A 19,074-nucleotide genomic window follows, 5' to 3' on the forward strand; every position below is an offset into this window, starting at 1 on the left:
CTTCCTTAAGGTGCCCGCACAGACTGGATCCTGTACCGCACTCAGTTGGGTTGCTTGGGATGCAGAGGAAAGATTTCAGAGCTAAGCTCGGGAGGCAAAGGAACCTATGTGGGCAGAACTGACAGGAGAGAGCAGTGTGTGGCCCCCTGACAGCCAACTGCTGGAGCACTCCCCCCAGGGAACTGTGCTTTTAGACTGCCGCAGAACCTCAGACCCAGAAGTTCCCAACCCGAGATGCCATTGCTGGTGATCTCAGTGAGTTTGGGGGCTCGTGTGCAACCACACGCTGGAAGGAGGGGAGGGGCAGAGGAGGAGGGAGAACAGTGAAACTCACACCCACTAGGGAGTCTGTGGAACCCATCTGTCCCTTCCACACAAGCAGACTTTCTGGTTTTATGAGGCTGTTTTAGCTCTTTCCTGTGGCTTTCCTCATGACTTAGGACCCCTGCCGAGTCTGTCCTAGACCTACCTCTGCAGAATCTGAAGGCAAGCTTGCTGGACCTATCCTGCCTAGCCTCCCTCCTCCGCCTCTTTTGCTGTGGTGAACTATGTACGAATTCCCTGGGAGCTCCAGGACACGCACCCCCCTCACCCGGTGCCTGAGCCATTCCAGTACTTCTCCTATGGGGCTAGAGTTGGTTGAGCCCCAAAGCACAACACTGCAGATGATTCCTCCCTTCAAACACCAACTACTGACGGGGAGAAAACGCGCACAGCCTATTACGTATCTACCAACTCAATCAAGTAGGCCATGGCTGGTTCTTACTCATAAGCACCACCTACAGTGAGAAATTAATCTGGGTGTCCCAGTAGAATTCACGCTGCTGGGGCAGGGGAAAAGAGCAAAATGCAAGCAGCCTAAGGGGACAAATAAAAGCTGCAGGTAGCTTCACCTGTGAGGGACTCCCTCCATCACTGCAGATTTCTGGCTGATCAGGAGGCTGCTCAGAGTCTATGCAGACATTGCACCAGAGAGCCAGCATCACCAGTTTCTTTAGCTGATATGGTCCTAAAAGCTCAGGTGCACAATGCCTCATGGGGACTCAGCTTTCCGGCAGTAGCCTTCATATCACCCCTGTACAGCTGGGCTGGGGAAGGAGAAGACAGAACAAATGCCCCCTCCTGCTATTCCTTGTGAATAAGAGCTAAGTATTCCCTCCAGCGGGAGGGAGAGGAGCCTCAGAGGAGGAGAATCAGAAGCCATGGCACCATCCAGGAAGCACCGGGTGACTGCCCCTAGCAAGACCTGGACAGGAAATGAGTGGGAGAACCTTGGCTGACAAGCACTCTGGGACCACCCCTGTGGTCCCTCGGCAACTGAGACAGGCTCACGCCTCCATGACTGGGTGTCAGTAGTCTCCAGCCTAGGGGAGAGTGCCCCTCCCCCAATTTGTCCTGCTCTACCTCCTTAAACCCTAGATACATCTTTGAGGCTCTCCTTGCAACCAAGACTGAGACTATACCTCTGAGTATCCAGGGCTTTGGCTGGCCTGTGACACCACCCCTGATATTCCAGAATCATGCCTAGACCTGAAGATCCAAGTCCCTCACTACTGTAGGGTTCACAGAATGACCCCATGTCCTATGCTTCACCATGTTCTGCCAAGATTTCAGTAGCCTAACATCTGGATCTGGGAAATGCAAATGACCACAGCCTGGGCACTCATAAACATGGCCTAGATTGACTCTCCCAGCTGTCAATGTCACTGCCACTGGGTAACCCCAGGCAGAGCAATCTCCCACAACAACAAACTCTGTGGCATGGATTGAATCCAGTGCCCAACTCAAACTTCCAACAACAAACTGAGGCACAAGCTGCCATCCCACATGAAGATCATCCAGCATTGCCTCAAAGTGAAGCATGGACAGTGGACTCCAAGCACACAATTGATGACATAGAAAAATGCAATTCAGAATATAGATGTCAAATAAGATGAATGGAATTGAAGAAAAAGTTGAAAACTAACAGAAAAAAAATCCAAAAAAGAAAAAAAGATTATTTCAGTATTAAAACCACAATGATATACCTCTCCACCCCTCTCAGAATGGCCATTTTTTTAAAGTTAAGAAACAATAGATGCTGATGTTAATGCATAGCAAAAATAACATTTTTATTTATTTATTTATTTATTTATTTTGTGAGAGTGCAAATCAGTATAACCTCTATAGAAAACAGTATGGTTATTCCTCAAATAGCTAAATGCAGACCTACAATTAGATTCCGTAATCTCACCACTTGGTATTTACCCAAAAGAAAAGAAATCATTTTATGAGAAATATACCTGCACTTGAATGTTTATAGCAGCACAATTTATAACTTTAAAGATGTGGAATCAACACAAGTGCCCACTAGTTCATTAGTGAATTAAAAAAAAAAGTCAAAAAACAGAAAAACAGTACATGCTAGAGGGTAGGGGAGGGAGAGAGAAGAGAGAGGAAAGGAGAGAGGGGTGTGTGACACACCTTTTGGGAGCATGACACAATTATAACAGAGATTTCACCTAACAAATGCAATCAGTGTAACCAGATTCTTTGTATCCTCAATGAATCCTCAAATATATATACATATATACACACATACACACACACACACATATATATATATTTCTTTTTTTTTTTTTCATGGTGTAGACGTACCATATTCCTTTTGCAACAATTTGGATGGAACTAGCAACATTATCCTAAATGAAATTCTTCCTTTATAATATCAGCAAAATCTAATTTGTCCAAAAACTACTTAAGGTGCAGTCTATATAAGCAGACCACATTTAATGCTTTCTCTAAATTCCGTGCGTGTGTGTAAGTTACAAGTGCAATTATGTTGGCTGTATAGATGTCCTGGTGGTCAACTCATGGCCTTGAGTTAACCCAAATAGTACACAATGTACTTATTAAGTAATTTTCATCATCCACCCTTCTTTGACTTTCTTACTCTGCCAAGTCTCCATTGCTATCATTCCACTCTCTACAACAAGGTATAGGTGATTTTAGCTTATCTATGAGTTAGAAAATGCAGTGCTTGTCTTTCTGTGCCTGACTTGTTTTACTAAAGACAATGACCTGCCGTTCCATCAATGTTGCTGCAAAATGCATGATTTCATTCTCTGTGGCTGAGTTGTACATGTTCTTTGTCCAATTCTTTGTTGATAGACACTTGCATTGATTCCTCACCTTAGCTAATGTGGCTAGTGCTGCACCAAACACAGGAGGGCAGGTGTCTGTTTGACATATTGGCTTATTTTTCTTTTATAGATACTTAGAATCCAATAGGATTGCTATGTCAAACAGTAGTTTTATTTATAGTACTCTGAGAATGTGCCCAAATATTTCACTACGGGATGTACTAATTTATATTCTCACTTTATATAAAAGTTCTCATTTCTCTACATGGCAACATCTGTTGATTTTTACCTTTTTTTTTTTTTACTAGCCATTCTGGCTGGGGTTTCAGTTTGTACACTCTCACTGATTAGTGATGCTGAGACTTTTTCTCATACCTACCTGTTGGTCATTTGTATACCTTCTTTAGAAAATTACTACTCATGTCCTATTTTGTACGAGGACTATTACTACTTTTGTTTTTGACTTGAATTCCTTGTATATTCTGGGTATTAGTCCCCTGTTGGAAGCATAGTTTTCAATGATTTTCTCACATTCTGTAAGTTTTTTGTTTATTATTATTTATTCTGCTGTGAAGAAGCTATTAAGCTTAATTAAGTCCTATTTGTCCATATTTGTTTTTGCTTTCTGTGCTTTTAAGGTCTTAGGCATAAATTTTTTGCCTAGACCTATGGCCAAAAGTTTTCCTTAGGTTTTTTTTCCCTATTATTTGATAGTTTGCATCTTATATTTAAGTCTTAAATCCACCTTGTGTTGAGTTTTGGATGTGGTGAGGGATGAGGGTCCAGTTTCACTCTTATGTATGTGGCAATAAAATTGTTTCCAGGGCCATTTATTGAAAAAGTTGTTCTTTCTCTGATGAATGTTCTTGTCAGTTTTGCTAAAAATTAGTTACTGTAAATACATAGCTTTATTTCTAAGTTCTCTATTGCTTTGTGTTCCATTGGTCTCTGAGCCTATTTTTTTTTTTACCAATACAGTAAGTTTTGCTTACTATTATTTTGTAATATAATTTGAAGTCATGCATTTTCACTATATTTCCTAGTTCGTGTGCATAAAATTTTTTGTAGTAAACTTGCGTGATATTTTGAGTTTCTTTTTTTTATGTGTTTATTTGGTTTCCAGTTTTTGCCTTCACAAAATCAAAAAGGTTTAAAATTTAAGAACAATAACCATGTTTCAGAAAAGGACTAGAAACAAAGTTTCTTTAGTATTGGTTCAATGCCTACATTTTCGTTTCTTATAGAAGTTGTCTGGGTTACTTCTTTTCTGCTTCTAGAAAAACTAAAGCTAGGTAGTCTGCAATTGCATTCGTTTTTAAGAATTAACTTTATATATCATTGGACCTTTGTTTTTTCTTGTTTTACATTTCATTTAATTTTTCTCTCATCTGTGTTATTTTGTGTCTTTTTCTAACTTTCAGTTTGGTTTGGTTCATTTTTCATTTCGTGAGACGTGACATCAGTTGTTAATTTGTGATCTGTCTGTTTGATGTGGGCATTTAGCACTCTTAACTTTGCTCTTAGCACAGCTTTTATCGTGTCACAGAGACATTGGAAGCTTGTGTCACTTTTCTTGTCCAATTCGACATAGGCTTTTAATTTTCATCCTGATATCATTGACCCAAACATCATTCAGCAGCAGATTTTGTAATTTTCATGTGTTTGTAAACTTCTGAGAGTTTCGCTCAACGTTAACTTCTGATTTTATTTTGCTATGTTCTGAAATAATCCAAGGGCATGATTTTGATTGTTTTAATTTGCAGATTTTGGAATATGTCCTGTGTGCTGATGAGAAGAATGTGTATCCTACAGTTTGGGGGTAGAATGTTTTGTAAATGCCTGGTATGTCTATTTGTTCTAGAGTCCCATTTAATCCAGTGTTCATTATTGATTTTCTGCTTCAACAGCCTGCCTACTTCTGTTGATAGAGTGTAAAAGTGCCTGGCTGTTGCAATATGCTGTTTATTTTTGTCTTTAGATCTAGTAGAATTTATTTTACATATCCAGTTGCTCCCGTGTTAGGTACACATATTTAGAATTTTTATATATTCTTATTGCGTTGATATCTTTATCATCATATAACGAACACTTTTGTCTTTTCCTTTCTTTATCATTTTTGATTTAAAGTCTACTTTATCTGATATAAGAAGGGATAATCTAGGCTGCCCCACAGTGGCTCACACCTATAATCCCAGCACACTGGGAGGCTAAGGCAGGAAGATCACTTGAGCTTATGAGTTCGAGCAAGAGCAAGACCCTCTTTCTACAAAAAATAGAAAAATTAGTTGGGTGTAGTGGTATGCACATGAAGTCCCAGCAACTCAGAAGGTTGAAAGGCAGCATAGTCACCTGAACCAAGAAGTTTGAGGTTACTGTGAGCTAGGCAAATGCCACTGCACTCTAGCCTTGCGTAGCAGAATAAGAGTGTGTCTCAAAAAAATGAAATAAAATAAAGAAGAAATCATCCTGCTCATTTTGGATTTCCATTAGCATAGAATTTTTTAACCCCTTTAATTTGAATCAATGAGAATTTTTGAAAATTAAATGGGTTTCCTGAAAACAATATATATTTAGGCTATGTTTTAAAAATGCGTTTTGCCAGTCTCTATCTTATACGTGGAGGATTCTGATTGTTTACATTCGATGTTAGTATTGATATATGAAGCATTCCTCTATACTTTCATTTTTGTTTCCTAATTTCTTTTATTTCTCCCTTTTCTTACTTTTTTATAAATGATATGAGGTTTAATTTCCAGGTGTTTTCACACTGATGAGTACTGATTATATTTTCTACATATAGAGCATTTCTAAAACATTTTTTATAGGTATGGCTGATAGGGACATATTCATTTAGTGTTTGTTTGGGAAAGGATTTATTTCTCCTTCATTACTAAAATTTACTGTTGCAGGATGCAAAAATTTTTGGTTGACATATTTGTTTAAGAAGACTAAAAATGCAACCCCAGTCTTTTTCAGCTTGTAACTTTTCGGATGAAACGTCTGCCATTAGGCTAATGGATTTTTCTTTATAAGTTTCCTGATGCTTTCACCTCACAGCTTGTAGGATATTCTGCTGTACATTGAGACTGATGACTACATAGCTTGGTGATGTCTTATTTGCCATGAATCTTCCAGGTGTTCAGTGACCAGGTGTTCGTATCTGGATGTCTAAATCCCTAGCAAGATCAGGGACCTTTATCTACATTATCACCACACACAGATTTTCAATATTTTTCACCTTTTTTTTTCTTGTTCCCTAGGAATGCCTATGGTTCTTTTATTTAACTTTACATAATTCCATATTTCTCAGATAGATTGTTCATTCTTTCTGTTTCTTTTTTCTTCATTTATGACTTTTTCTTCAAACTCTTTATCTTCAAACTCGTAATTAATTTCTTCTGCTACCTGGTCTGTTGATTCTGTTCTTAAAACATTCCATTGTATTTTGAAATGTCTCAAATCACCCTATCATTTTCAGAAGTTCTTTACGTTTTCTCTTAGATTATCTATCTCTTCAGTGAATTTTTCATTTGTGTCCTGCATTAATATTTTTGGTTTCTTTGTGTTGGTTTTCAACTTTTCCCTTGATCTCCTTCATCTTACTTGCTCTGAATTCCATACCTGACATTTTCCCTATTTCCTTTGGTTGAAGCCTATTGCTGGACAACTGATGTGGTACTCTGGGGATGTTAAAACAGCTTGCATTTTTATGCTACCAGACTTCTTATGCAGGTTCTGTGTCACGTGGAATCTCATTCCTCATGGTAAAAAGGTAGCTTTGTAGGGTACTTGTTCTCTTCTTTTGGAAAATTCTGTTGCTCAGTAAAGAGAAGGAGCAGGGCACAACCCTTCAGTTTATGTTGGAAGGTATCCACTGTGGTATTTCTGGCCTTTGGGACACTTGGAACTCAGCCATTGGAAGAGTGGGTATTCAGGGACCATTCTGAGTTACTAGGTACTAGGTTATATAATCCCCAGTTCCCCAACCCCTGGATAGTATGATGGGGGTCTGCTCCACATGATAGATTGAGCCCGTAACGCTGCTGCTCTCCTGCAACGTGCAGTGCCTCTGTGGTTATCACTGTCCTAGCAAGGGATGGGAATGTTCACGTCTACAGCTAGACTTGTCTGCAGGCCATTACTGGCAGCTTTAGTAGGGATAGGGCAAGTCCCTTTCTGCAGTGGCCACAGAGGCAGTTAACCCTGGGGGTTTGCTCCTGCCTTGGTCCCTTTTCAGCAGATGTGGCAGTGGTACCTGGGTGACACTAGGTAGGCAGCTTCAGCAGGCACATTTCCTTGAGCATTTGATCTCAAGGGAGTTTCTCTGTGGCAGCGGGAGGCAGTGGCAGCTGAGGGGGCTACCTATACAGTGAGCAGTGGTGGGCAGTAGTAGGCAGCAGAAGCTGTGGTGGTGGCTGGGTGGGGCTTCTCTGGTGGAGGTAGCAGGTGCGGGCAGCCACAAGCACTTGCTCTTCCTGGGCAGGTCTCCTAGAAGAGGCTGCAGTGATGTCAGTGACTTGGCAGAGTTGCTCAGCAGGTGTGGCTGTAGACACTTGCTCCACCTTAGCCCCCTACAACAATGGTGGGGATAGCAGAAAGCCCTTTTCCTGCAGCAGGTCAGAGTGCCTGGCCTTCCTGCTCCCTTACTGGCCAGGCAGTTGTCATGAGGAGGTGGCAGCAACAGAACTGGACCTCTGGATTGGTGTAGAGCTCCAGGGCTGGGCTCCTCAAATGTCACCAGCTGCAGTGCTCAGGGTAGGGAAGCCAGTGCAATGCTGCTGCCCCTACTTATAGCAGAACCTCCATACTGTCTCTAGGCAGCTCCTTGACTAAACATGGAACCTTTAGGGGTAGTGTGGTCCTCCCACAGCGCAGAGTGCAGTGTATGCAGGTGGAGTGCCAGTGTGCACCACTGGGGCTCTCTCGCTTGGCATCCTCCTCATGTACAGGCACCTCCCCCAGTCCTCGCATATGGCCAAGCAGGATGCTGTACTTTCTGATTCTTTGACTTTACTGTAGTTCTCTGTAGATTGACAATGCTCTCTCTGAGACAGTCTCTCCAGAGGTGACTCACCCACTTTTGTCCTCTCCATGAGATCAGCGTGTACTGGCTGCTCTGATCTGCCCACTTTCTCCTCTTGTTTATCAATTTCTAAGAGATATTTTTGTTTGTTTGTTTTTGGTAGAGTCTTCAGTTTTTCTAGATGTAAGATCATACTGGCAGGAAATAGGCACAATGTGACTTCCTTTTCCAATTTGAATGCCTTTTATTTATTTCTCTGGATAAGATGTTCAGTACTTTGTTGGCTAGGAGGGTGGAAGTGGGCATCTTCGTCTAATTCAAGTTCTTAGAGGAAATGATTTCAACTTTTCCACATTCAGTATGATGTTGGCTGTTGGTTTGTCATATATGGCCTTCATCATTTTCAGGTAGGCTCCCTGGTTTTGGTCATGATGAGATGCTGAATTTTATCAAATGCTTTTCCTGGGTTTATTGCTTTCTCCAAACTTCACATATCTACAAGTTTAGGAAATTTTGCTAGAAAGAAAATGAATTCTCTCACTAAGCACAATTTTTTTCTATTGACTTTTCTTTCTTTTTGTTAATTTTAAATTCATTCTCAATGAAAAAGACAATGATTGATTCACATTTTGGTATAAATTTCATATTACAGAACACCTAGCCCCTCCAACTGATAAAAAGTGAATAAGTTTGCTGCAATAAAAATATATAAGACCTTGCAAAACTATATGGCATTTTAAAGACCATTTGGGTCACTTACAAAAAATAATGTGGTCTCACCCGCCCCCCCCAAATTTTTAAACCACACATACTGTTTTATATGCTAATTGTTTATAAGGCAAATAAACTAGAATCAATTACAAAATAATTTAAAAAATCTATAAACATGAAATATATTTAAATTATATTTCAACCTAGTTAAAAATACTGTTGTATAGAATAAAAATGTCTTGGAATGATAAAAATATATAGTATATCTATTTCTGTTCATGTGTGTATAGGAATATGTGCACACATGTTCACATACCTACCTATGTTAGAACAGTATTTAACATCAGCAAGTATGTTTGAAATGACATAAATAAAATTAGTTCAAACTAAGTAAGCCCAACATTCAACAGAAGGTTAGGGAAAAAACAGTATAATATAAAACCCAAACAATACAATAATGGTATAACAATAATACTGAAAATCCTACCAAAATGATTTTATGAGAAAAGAGGAGGCCTGTTTAAAACATAGTTCCTAAAAGATTTATTAAGTAGAAAAGTCTTTATTGAGATTTATAAGGAAAAAAAGAACTTAACGAACAATGGTAGGAACTGTAAAAGAAAACAGCAATGAAAACTACAGAAGTTAAACAGTAATACGATAATATTTGTAAAACTTTTATTGTAATAAGCTTGACCTTTTAGAGTAAGTTATATCCATATATTAAATGCATATTTAACTTGTCATGTCATATATTATATAATATGTATAATAGTAGGTAATATATTTTGCCTACTTATACTCTAAAAGATATAGAAATATTACCATTAATATTTCTTCTAATATAAAGGACAATCTTTATACCAAGAAAGGCTGAGATGCTTATACAATTGTTTTAAATAAATCAAAATACCAGTATTCTACAAATTCTTGCAGAGGCTAGCAGATTAGCAAGAGGGAAGACTCCAGATATAGTTTATGTTAATTTAACATTGGTAATCAAACCAGCCAAGGACAAGTCAAGAATAGAAAATTACAGGCTAATCTCATTCACAAATACAGATGACTGAAACTTAAACAAAATACTGGGAAACTGAATACAGACGTGTATAAAAACATAACATCATTATCTGATGGTGTTTATACAAGAAAAGTTAAAGTTGGTTTATGAAATATTTGAATATTTTCACCACAATTAAATAAGAAATGTTTAAAGTGAGGGATATGGCAGTTACCCCACCTGAATAAGTACGTATGTATTGAAAAATCACTGTGTACTCTATAAATATGTTTAATTATTATAAAATCACATTGTACTCTATAAATGTTTAATTATTATGTCACAATTATTTGAAAAAGTAAATAAATATTAAAAAAAAAGAGAAAGAATATAGGCATGGGATCTACAGTGTTCTACTCTTTCACCCAAAGCAAGGTAATATATATGTGGAAATATACCATTTTAGTATTGCTAAAGAAAAAATCCACTTCCATACTATAGCCCAAAACTTCCTAGGAGAATCACTCTCAGGCAAATAAGTCAGATTCTTTCTTGTTGAATTCATACTCAAGCTCCTTTACAAGCTTCTTCAGCATACATACACCCAAACTGTATTTACTAATCAATCACCAAAATAATACCCTGAATACTCATCCTGACTTATGTATTGAATCATTGGACTAGCTCCTTCATGATAAACAAAATATAGCTTTCATCTTGTACTAGTATCTAGTTTAATTTTTATGTCAAATCAATTCAATCAATTTTATTATCATTGCTTAATGCAGTAATCACCTCGACATTACATATTGAACCAGTTATATATTCCTCTTATACTATAATTTATAATAAATTTATTTAAATTACAATTTTAAGAATAGTTGCCAGATAACACTTATAATCATATTACATATAGTCAATGAAACATGTACCATTTCTATCTCAATTGTGCTGAATCTTTACCTCCTATTACATTAAGTTCTCTTGGCTTTGACCCAGATCTCTCTTTTCTACACACTCACAATCAATGCCACTATATCCCTCAAGATACAATACTGTATTTAGTACATCCATCTATTGTATCACTCATCATCCCTCTGTAATTTATACATTTTATTCCATGGCAGCAAAGAGAGTTATTTTATGATACCTCTTAATATTATTGTGTTCAAAGAGTTAGGTGATGGAATTGGTCTCTACAGATTTTAATTTTCTGCTACTTTTTATCTAACTATCAAGGGCAGCTGTCTTGAGGAAAAGATACAAAACCTCCACCACATTGATGCTAACATTTTCATATATACAATCACTTTTTTGTTTCTAGTATCTACTTACTATTTAAAGGTTTTTGTGTCCGACTGACTTTACTTGCTGCTTGTCCATTTTCTGCCAGCATCTTTGAGAAGTTCAACACCAAAGGGGGAAAAAAAAAGTTGAGCTATTCTCTTAAATGACCTTTCTTCTACTCGCCTCTGCCACCACCTCCCAACCTCATACTTTAAATCTTGTCAAATCAAGACATCGGTAAACTTTCTACTGAAAACTGATGGCTTGCTCTTTAACAATTATTAGATACCAGATGAGAGTAATTCTTCAGTGGTAAGAGGTGTTAAAGGGTTATTAGTCTCCTGACTTCCAAATAGCATGTTATAATAAAAGCAAGTCTCATTTCTACTATAAGGGGAGATATTATTACTATTTAGGCAAAAAAAACCCACAAAAATCTGAGATTTCAATGAATTCTAACTGCTGTGTTCTCTCCAAATCTCAAAGAGTTCATTTGAGTCACATTCAACAATATTCTAGTAGCAAAATGTCACAAACCTTCTAATCAGGGTTGGGCAGCACAGAATCCCCAGGGATTGATTAAAAGCCTGAGAACCTATTTACACAGATTCTTTAGTTTTTTATACTTTGTATATCATAGAAATGACTGTAAAATATTTATAATAATCCACACATAAATTATTACTCATATATGCATGAAGCTATTTAATATTATTACTCATTCATGAAGCTATTTAATAAATTCTTTGTATAAATAGCAATAAGTATATTTAAAGTATTTTGGTAGTTATATCTCAAGGATGAATTTTTTATTTTAGGTTTGAAATACTAGATAACCCTGCAGAAAGGGTGTATATCATATATGTCTATTTGAATATTACATAAGCTAGGAAGTATGAATCTCAGGGACTAAGGCTGAAAAAGATAGACTGATATTAGAGGAAATGAAGCTGCCCGGATATTTTTTATAAGTTACTTTTTGTTATGGTACGGGAGGTGAGTGGTCTGCCCTAATCTTATTATTTTCTCATAAGTAACATTGCCATGTAATTCATAATTTTAACATGAGCACTTTCAAAACATGAAAGGGAATACTAACTGGATGCTTTCTGGGGACACCATGCTTACCTTCTACCCCAAGTAACTTAAGATATATAATTATCCTACGAGTTAGAGTTGATCATTTTACAGAACATGGAGTTTCACAGAACACATTCTGTGTTAGGGGAAAAAAAAAATGTGTTCAAACTATCGCCAACATGCTATCCTTCTGTAGCAAAGTCTGTCTATTGACCATAAAAGTCATGTTTTTTCTCCCTGGGAACACAGTTAAACTACATTTCCTAGAGTTATTTACAGTTTTGAAAACTACAAAAATAATGTGTGCTGCTTCTGAGTCTGTCTTTTTCCCTCTTCTTGCCTCTTCTGGTGATAGAGTAATTGATCTAGTGGTCCTAAATGGCCTTATGTTGAAGATGGCAGAGTGCTGCCCAGCTGGGCTCCCTCAATGATTGCAGAATGTATGCATATGCCTTCCCCCTGCAAATCACCCTGGCCTGTTAACACTGCTGCTATATTGAATATTGAATATATATATTTGAATCTAATAATCATGGTAGTCCAATATTTCCTACCTTTTTAAATCTCTGACACTTGCCTATTTTTAACTTTCATATGCCAAGTTTTGGGGACACTTTGTTCTATCTTTTTATATGTATTTATTATTATCACTTTCATATTCTGTATATACAAAAAATAATCATATATATACATATATACTCATATTTCTATATGAACAAATATTCTAATAATTTGCTGCAACTTCTTTCATAACCAGAACCTGTGAGTAATCAGCATGTGTGGGTCATTATGTTATATAATGAAAGCAAGTCATTTGAATTCTGTGCAGCACTTGCCTCAATGTGCAACAAAGTATGAGAATTACTAAGTCCCACAAACCTTGATAATTGTACCCTGCAAATGCAAAACAGGGGTATAGTGGGTAAGTGATGTTAATAAAGTTGGGGATAATTTCGATAGAGTAATTAGAGTAAGTCTCTTAGATGGGCTGATATTTGAGGAGATAATTGAATGATATGAAATAATAAGCTATGCAGAGTTAAAATACAAAGAGTTTTACATGCCTTTGTTAATACCACCACACTCAATTCCTTGCAGGAAGCCAAGATCACTCAGGGAACAGATCCAACTTTCAAGATTTAGAGCTGTGGGAGTAGCAAAACTCTATCAGCTATATTGTCTGAGAGGGGAAGAAAGCAGCTTTTTATTGGTATTTCATTTAAGCACTGTTATATACAAGTGTTTCTATTACTTCTTATCATCTGCAGTAATACATCTTTATAAGTATAATTGAATAAAGTGCCACTATCCATATATTCCCTGCCTAGTTAATGACTCTAATACTAATTGAAAAGCTTCTGCAGTGTCATAACTCTATCAATAAATCTATGTATTTATAGCGATACTATCAGCAGAGTATCTCATTGTTTTGACCTGATGCCATTTTAGCAACAGGCAATAAAAAGGGGAGGAATAATAACTTTTAGAACAAAACTTCCTGCTTCCCATGCACACACATATTTAGGTCTAAGAAATCAGTAGCTTTTAAAACCTTTTCCTTCAACTTCTGGAGAACTGAATTTTATTGTTCTTAATTCATATAATATTTCTTGAGAGCCACATTGTAAGAGTATGTGTAAATAGTCAATGTGAACATTTTATTTTCCTTTCGTTCGCTGACCTTCTGTTATACAATATGACTTTAATTACATTTGGAAGATTTTTTGAAAAGAAGCTGGCCTGTTCACCCCTTATAGCTATACTAGTATGATTATAATAGTTTGTAACCTGCTTTATGCATTTTACTGCAAATATAGGTAGGGCAGAGAGAGTTCACATGTGAAAACTTGGTAGTTTTATTCTGACAAGTAACAGGTTTTACTTTTATACAGCACACATAAGCTTTCTCACCCAGCAACCTAAGTATTGCATAGAATTCCTTTTGAAGCTGGCTCTTCTATAGTAGGCAAATACAAAATAGAAGTGTCAAACACATCTAGTTTACAGAACATGAATTTGAAGTCAAGGAATGTGCTAGATGATGTTAAGAGGTGATCAATATTGATGTGCTCCCTGTTCTCATGGAAATTTGCCAAGAAATGAATGGAAACACAGGAGGCAATGGATAATTAATTATACAGTGCTCATTGAGGAACTAATATGTTTAAACTTAGTAACTGTTTTGTAAGGTTTAAAGAAAACAGATTTTTGAGGGAAAATGATAAGGAGTCTTAACTTCACTGAGAACAATATTTTCCTGGGGCAGTAAATGTATGTTGCGGCCTGAGAGATAAATGCATGTCAGTAGAAAAGTGTGGTGGGCAGGGAGAGAGAGTTAACATTTCACGTAAAGGGATAGCATGATCAATGATAATAAATCAAGAGCACATTTGATGTCTGAAAATGAGGAAAAGGCTGATAGGCCTGGGACTTAATGAATGAAAGTGGGATTGGCCAAAAAATGGGTTGGAGCCTTAGTCACAGTCAATGAACACATTCTACAGAGATTCTGTGAAAGTAAGTGATGGAGATATTACTCTGTGGGCAAAGGAAAGGCACTTACAGGGCTTAAAGACGATGGGATATGAATCAGACCCACTACTTAGGGAGATGATCTCCACTGCTGATAAAAAGAGTCTAGAGTAAGGCAACAAGATTGTGATGCTGGTCAGAATGGGGGCCATGAGAAAGCCATAGTAATTAGTCAGGCAAAAATGGTGACAGAATTTGGATGCTTTTAGTCCTAATGGTGGTGGATTACAGATATAGTTTTTAGTTAAAATCAGCAAGATTCTGAGTAAGAAGGAGGAGGTGATGTTAACTATTAAGATTCTGGCAAATTGGGGTGGCGCCTGTGATTCAGTGGGTAGGGCGCTGGCCACATATGCTGAGGCTGATGGGTTCAAACCCAGCCCAGGCCAGCTAAAACGACAATGACAACTGCAACAACAAAAAATAGCCAGGCATTGTGGTGGGTGTAATCCCAGCTACTTGGGAGTCTGAGGCAAGAGAATTGCGTAAGCCCAAAAGTTTGAGGTTGCTGTGAGCTGTGACAATACAGACTCTACTGAGGGTGACATAGTGAAACTCTGTCTCAAAAAAAAAAAAAAAAGAAAGAAAAGAAAAGAAAAGATTCTGGTAAATGGATAGAAGGAAATAGGGTAATGGTAGTTACTCCTCTCCCTGAAATTCTCTCATTGGTTTCCACAGGCATAATAATAGAGAAATGCTAGTGGTTAGAAAGCAGCTGCTCCAATTTTCAAATTGCAGCTCCATCACTTAGAAGCTATGCAAGCTGAAACACTGTAACCCTGCTCGGTTTCTAATCTATAAACAGTGATAATCACTGTATGTCCCTCAGAATGTCAGCACACATATGGATTCACACACAGTGTGAAAACAAATACTCACACCACAACTGACTCTTAACAAGGACACAAAAATGGTTCATCATTAAATAGAACTTTGTTGATGTGACCTACTGATCTACAGTAAGATTTTGCTGATCCCTGCTCATCTCTCCACGATTCCTACCAGCCCTCTGCCTTGCACCTGACACTCCGGGGATTCAAGCCACCTTGCATTTCCTCTGCCACACCATATGCGGTTCTGCCTCGGTGCCCGCTTTTCAGGATGCCAGGAATTAATTCTCTTCAGCTCTTGCCCTTCACCTAGTTAATATTTACTCATCCTTCAAGTCTCAGCTCATTCCTCATAGGAAATGTCTTCTACCAGATTGCAAATTTATGAAGGCACAAAGCACAATGCTTAATAAACTGTCTCCCCAGCACCTAGTGTAATATTGGCAATATGACAAAAGCTAAGCAGGTATTTATAGGATAAGCAAATTTCTAATGATTAAATAAGTAATTCGAAAAGAAGCATGCTTGGCAATGAAGGCTATAACTTTAGTTTTAGATGTACCAAGGTGGAGAGTTCAGTAGACTATTTAAATGGAGACTTTATTTTTCCATTCAATGATTTACTGACAGGGTAAAACAAGTAAGAAGACAGCAAAAGATCCTCGGCATTCTATGAGCACCTGGGTACAAATACTCTGCTACAAGGTCAAGATTTTTATTATCATATTTAATGTCATAAGTAGTAAGAGAGAAATTTTCAAAAAGCAGTCATAAGAGCGAGAGAGAGAGAAATGTCATAGGTGATCTCAATCAACTGGGTTAACTGTCTCTACCAATAGATGGAAATCTGTTTTTATGGAGATGCTAAGGACAATTTAGGTAAGCAGACATAATTTTAATTCAGAATAGTTTAGAATTAATTAAAAATATATGCTAAGAATTCCAAATTTGTAAAATTAACATTTTGCATTAGAAATGTCCATTTGCTATTTGATGTACTTGAAATAGTTAATAGAATGTGGTGTAGTGGGTGCTTCTGTTTACAAATGATATTGTGCAGTCTTGGGAAAGCCCAGGCTTTCTGAGATTCAATGTTGAAATGAATGACAATAATGAGAAATAATGAGTGAAATTAATGGGAAAATAGGGACATCATGCAAAGCGATGAAAATTTTTAATTAGATAACTTAAAAAATCATGGTATAAAGCAAAAGCTGTGTTAAATCTCCATTGGTATATTAAACTGGTACCATATAATCTTCTCTGTGGAATTCAAGGTGACCTACTAGGAGCACATAGTCCTGTACCTTTTGGGGGAGGAAATCATAGTGAAGGTGGTTGCTCATGTTTTTCTTAAAATCGAACTAAAATGTTTCCTGATGCCAGTACAGCAATAAAATAGATGAATAAATTTATCTACTTTTGCTGGTTTATAATTGCATTATACAGATACCCCTCTAGTTATTAATCACTTAGAAACTGAATTTCATCATAGGGACATGTATTATAGATGAACAGATTGCACTGGAAAGTGGGACCATTGATACGGCCTGATCTCATAATTAAGATTTCAATTTACTTATTAAATAAATAACATTAGAGGTAGACGATATAAACATATGTGACTTTGTAAAGAATATTGTATACTATGTATTTACATGTGCTAATATAGCACAACAGCTAAGCTAAAGCAAAGGGGAAATGCCAGCCTTTCCTTACAGTGAATATACAACAGATCAAGACCAAGAAGCTCTTTACTGTGGGCGTAAGGGTAAACATTCAAAAGATGAAAAATTGTGTGTATGTGTATATGTTTTGGGGAATTCTGGAATTGTTAGCTTAGTACAATTTCTTTGTCTCTTCTAATTACACTCAGAGTGGGAGTTGTTACAATACGGGGAAAGGAATTCACCTGTACATTACAAGAAGTAATTAAACATGGACTTCTCAAATTTCCTAACAAATGCACTTTCTCCCCATCATCCCACAGTTCTCTTAATTTATATTTCATCCTCATCAAGTATATTTCCATTGTCCATTTTCAGAACTTACTTTTTTCTTCCATTACAAGTGATTGATTGGCTGTAGAACTGATTTTTAGAACACAAAAGACAATTTCAATCTTAAATAAAAACTTATTATTTCTTCTTCCTTTTCATCAGAATAGATTTCATTCTACTATTTTTTAAAGTTCTTTTTTAAAATTATTTTTTATTTTTTATTGTTTGGGATTCACTGAGGGTACAAAAAATTAGGTTACACTGCTTGTAGTTGTTAGATAGAGTTCCTCTTGTAATAGTGCTCTCCCCCATGAGGTGTCCCATACACCATAACCCCCCATTCTCCTTTCTTCCCCTTCTCCTTCCTGCTCCCGATCCCTCATTCCTCTACTTCCCCCCATATTAGCTCATCTACTGCCTTCATATTAGAATTGAGTACATTGGATTCTTTCTTCTCCATTCTTGTGATCCTTTACTAAGAAGAATGTGTTCCACCTCTGTTCAGGTTAATACCAAAAGATGTAAAGTCTCCATCTTTTTTAATTGCTGAACAGTATTCCACGGTATACATATACCACAACATTCTCCTTCTTAATTCATATTTGTTCACTTTTTATTGTTCTTTCTTTTAAACTTTAATTCAAGAACTTTCCTATAATTTGATGGTCCATTATGGTATCATCACATTACATAAAAGCATTATTTCAAATAAGAAAACAAATTAGCTGTACCCATGAGATTTCTTTTTGACTAGCATGAGAGTAAAGGAGTGGACACAAATTTGAGAGAGAAGGGGGCTGTGGTGCCTCCTTATCTCTTACAACTATTATGTCAATGCACTGGAAAATGTCAAAAAAAAATCGCATTTATTTTGCCTTGGGAAAAGACATTTAATTACTCATTTAATAAGTCAATCAGTATTTTTAAAATTTAGCACCTATATATGGAAAGCTAACTGCTATATTTAGTAGTGAACAAAGCTTGCAACATAACCTCAGGAACCTAACATGTAATTGGAGGAAAAATTATTAAATATTTCTGTTTCAGAATATTGTAGGGGTACACACATTTTGGTTATGTAATTTGCTTTTGTACACTTTAGGTCAAAGTTATAAGTATGCTGTTCACCAAGAATGTATGCATTGTATACATTAGGTGTGAATAAATTCAATTTCTCCTCCACACTCCCACCTACTTGATTATTGTATATTTAAAGACTATGTCTTAAGCCACTGTGTATACATTAAAAAGATTGTTCATGAAGATGTTTTATTTTGTTATCATGTTCTTGAGGTTGTAGGCATATATTTTTTGTCTAAGACATTTTTTTTCCTACATTTTCTTCTAGAATCTTTATGATTTCAGATGTAGTCATTCACTTCTTGTGGATGGCTAGTGATGGAGCAGCAAGGAAAGAACATTCTCAAACTCAATTATTTGCAGTGCAATAACTGATGAAGCTCACAGATGCAAGCAATACACATGCTCA

The sequence above is a fragment of the Otolemur garnettii genome, unplaced genomic scaffold (assembly GCF_000181295.1).
Source record: "Otolemur garnettii isolate 467f Iridium unplaced genomic scaffold, OtoGar3 scaffold00183, whole genome shotgun sequence".
Taxonomy (NCBI): Eukaryota; Metazoa; Chordata; class Mammalia; order Primates; family Galagidae; genus Otolemur; species Otolemur garnettii.